Here is a 3,838-nt window from a genome sequence, read left to right on the forward strand (position 1 = left end):
GAGAGAGAGAGAGAAGGGAGAGAGAGACTGAGAGTTTGCTTGAGTTATGCGCCAGCATACCCGGGCCCAGCACAGTTGGTCGATGCGACGTGAAGCGTCAAACACCTACAAGTACTGAAGTAGCGCCCGGGCTGGACTGTGTCAGATTGCACGTTCCGTACTTGCGCGATTAGAGCCCTCTCTTGAATAGTGCCCGGTCTCTAATAAAGAGCCCCCCCCCCCCCCCCGGGCTTGTAACCGCTTTAGCACACGTGCAAGTTTGGTGTTGTTTTGCTAATTTCTTGTTGCTGCACTGGTGGTTTCAGGATCAAAATTGCAGTTCTTGTTGCCGTTTCTGTTCAGTCGTGATACTTTGCAATAAACTTTAGTTTAGGCTCTGTTGTTACCGGTTTGCTGGATGATGTAAATCTACCAGCATTGAAACAAATAGTGCCCTCTCTTGAATAGTGCCCTCTCTTGAATAGTGCCCTGTCTGTGATGGACAATGAAAACACACTAGTATATAGTACAGTAGTAGTGCCCGAGGGCTAGGGGGGGGGGGGGGGGGGGGTATAGGGGGCACTAATGCACCAGTAGTACGGTACATGTACAAGTATATTATTTACAGTTCCCTTCGTTTTGTAGGACTAACATTGTCCAGTACTAGTGTCCCAGGATCACTGAGCACATGCCATGCCAGGACCGGCGGAAGCAGTTTTGGATTGGTCCGGTGATGCCGTAGCCTCTCATGTTGTGTATAATGATATCAAGAGTACATAACCCCGTTATCAAGAGTACATAAACTACTACTCTTGCCGTTATGTACTCTTGATGATATGAACAGGAAGGGTGTACACATGATGTTGGTGGTCAAAACGTTGGTCCAGCCATGGCCTGACCAACCGGACCGGTTCCGCCGGGCCTGCATGGGATCTGACCAGGGAGTCGTAAAATACCGGTATTTTAAGACTCCCTGGATCTGACTGATGAGTATACCAGTCATCATGATCATTGCATGCTACTGTCCAACACTGGCAACAGGAAATTCCACTACATCGTACCAAACGGCGTTGAGAGCGTGAATGGCGCGTCTGTGAAGAGTATGTACATGTATGTTCCGTGAATACAAATAAATCAATACCATACCATACCATACACACTCATAGTGGAGTTGTCATGGTAACCAGGAACTGGGCACCGTCATTTGCTACCATGTTCACTCAGGAATGCGCTCACTTCCATCTCTGCTAAACCTAGAACTAATAGTAATACTTAGTAGAAGCAAAGATTCCCGTCCTGCAAGTGCAAGGACGGTTGCAGCCAAGGAATGAAGTTCAGAACTGATAGGCTCAGCATTGCCCTGGCACTTGCCTGGCTGTGATACTGTATGTTCACTCAAAACCATTGTCGAGACTGCATTCTTAGAGGGTTAGGATTCACAACCCACATGGAAGACACATGGCCAGGTACAAGTAGACAACACGCTATAGCTAGGCATTGCCATTGGCCCTGTACCGGATCATACATGTACAGATCTTGGGGACAATTACAATCCACATACAATGTACAGTGAAACATGCCTGCTGCCGACCACTCAAGGGACCTTCAAAATGCGGTCACTGTGTACAGGTGGTCTCCTTACCCAGAATCATTATGTGACTAGAAATAACATCACAGGGCCCTTGTTGCAGTGGTCATCTGGGGCTTTCTGGGCCCTTGTTGCAGTGGTCATCTGGGACAGGTGGTCGCCTTCTCGGAGTGGTTGCCTTGACAGGTGGTCGCCTTCTCGGAGTGGTTGCCTTGACAGGTTTTACTGTACAATTTGTACTACATAATACCGTCCCCGTCGTCCGAGTGCCGGCATACATCCTTCACACTACAGCACGTCTATCCCAGTCGATATGCTGGAGTATGTGCAAGCTCCCGTCCTAGCATAGCACACGGGCAAGACAGGGATTGGGTACAATACCAGCCTGCAAGTAACGCTATGATAATTATCTTGTTCTACAGCACACAGCTTGTTCCCCACCGCCACCATCAAGCCAAGGGAACGCATCAGCTCAACATTATCAAGCATTGTGCGGGGGGGGGCACTCAAAAACTTTCCTGGTGCTTCTCTCCTCACAGAAGTTGAGCTTGGTTTAGAAGCGTTCCACGAAGCAGTCTGCTATGGAGCTGCAACAGACGCGGCGCAATATTTTGAAGACGAAAGCAGAAGTGATGCTGCATACCGTGCATGCTGTGCATTGCTTTCCAGAGAGGGACTCCCATTCTAGGGCAAAGCTGATTTGAGTCGGAATGTGGGGGGGGGGGGGGGTGGTAAGAGAGAGCCCCTCCCCCAGGGGGTGGTGGCTGCCAGTAGGGGGTTGCAGTATTATTATTATGTAGGGGTTTTCAGCAGGGAGCTGCAAAATACCATGCTGCTTGCTGACTCTCTGCTACTACTGTACACTGCCTAATATTCGCGATGTATTAATGTTCGCTATTTTCGCGAGATGACCGTGGCGCGAATCGCGACGTATTAATGTTCGCTATTTTCGCGAGATGACCGTAGCGCGAATATTAACCAGCGTGAAATCAAACTTCAACAGTGGGTGTATGTAGGTGGCCCAGGTGCTTCGCGAACTTTTGCCATCGCAAACTTGCTGGATTTAAGAAATCACGAAAATTTCGTGACACGAATATTAGGCGGTTTACAGTACTACTACTAGTACTACAGACGTCAGTCTTACAAACCTGTGATCACGGTGATGTAGAGCTAGTACTAGCCACACTGTATGCCATAATTCGTTGCTGCCAAGACACCGTGGCATGATGCTCACATGGACGCTGACTGCACAATGGTATCTACATGTAGAAACCGCTATCCGCTCCCTTTCAGCAGGCAGAATTATTTTTGTTCCCCTTCACTAATACACTATAGCTATCCATAGCTAGCTGGGGTCAAGCTAACTGAGTAACTCCAGGACTGGTGCTACTCTCTACAGTAACCACTGGTGACTGGGGTTATGTTCAGGATGGTGGTGCACCAGCGAGTCAGAGACTCAGACAACACAAAGACTGAAAGAGCGAACGAATGGTAGCATGGACAAGTCATTGGTGAGCTGTTGTGATACTAGTACTAGTACTGTAGTATTACTAGCGATGGTCAAGCCAAAACAATGCGGCACCTATCGCACTACTACGTACTAACGCAATAGCGCTCAGCAGCGCCGTTCTCAGTGCAAAGCCGATGCTCCTATTGTCAGTTTTGCTCGATCAGGCGTGTACGAGTGAAGAGCTGGGTCACGACAGGGCTACGTACCGTCAGCATACCGGCTACCGGCTCCACAATACCAACAACTCTCAACTCTCCTGTTCGAAAGAAAGACGACGCGTGCAGCCACTGTGGAAAGATCTGTACACACACTGTGACACAGTCGACGGTGTCGTGTATGTAGACTAAGTCTTGCTAATGCTGGGATCCCGGGACCGCTCCAACACTCGTCGTGTAGTACAGGGTCTGTCAGTGGCCATCGCCCTACCAACAGCGCCAGTGCCTGGTGGTCTCCAGGTTTTCTCACTTGTGAATCCGCACCAACCTCTCTTTGCAATACTAGTAGAAACTAAACCATAAACGTCGTTATTTCAGTCCAGAGGAGACTTGTAGGTGGCACTTCTCTGGAACGGTAAAATCGCGTGCCCGCCTCCGTAGATTCCACGCCAGCCTACGGTTGTGTCGGAGGGCACGGCAAATACGCGCACGCGTGGACGCGTGTCGTTTGCTTTGTAGGTTTTGCGCCCTGACTGCCTCAGTGTGACTCGCAGGCCCAGCACTAGTACTTGCATACAGCCAGCTGTTCACTGCTACTGTCTGTAC

The 3,838-nt window shown here is 49.5% G+C and overlaps 1 long non-coding RNA gene across 2 annotated transcripts; it reads right to left on the minus strand.

The window, feature by feature from the left end:
• Positions 1 to 1,030: 1,030 nt before the first annotated feature.
• On the minus strand, positions 1,031 to 3,448 carry LOC135810226 (uncharacterized). Of its 2 annotated transcripts, none has more exons than XR_010552290.1 (2): positions 3,284 to 3,448; positions 1,031 to 1,907 (listed from the first exon to the last, which is right to left on the minus strand). It is a non-coding gene; the product is annotated as an uncharacterized LOC135810226 (long non-coding RNA). The 2 variants fall into 2 exon arrangements; XR_010552289.1 differs by having other exon boundaries at positions 2,716 to 3,448.
• Between the last annotated feature and the right edge of the window lie 390 nt (positions 3,449 to 3,838).

The sequence above is a fragment of the Sycon ciliatum genome, chromosome 2, assembly GCF_964019385.1.
Source record: "Sycon ciliatum chromosome 2, ocSycCili1.1, whole genome shotgun sequence".
NCBI lineage: Eukaryota > Metazoa > Porifera > Calcarea > Leucosolenida > Sycettidae > Sycon > Sycon ciliatum.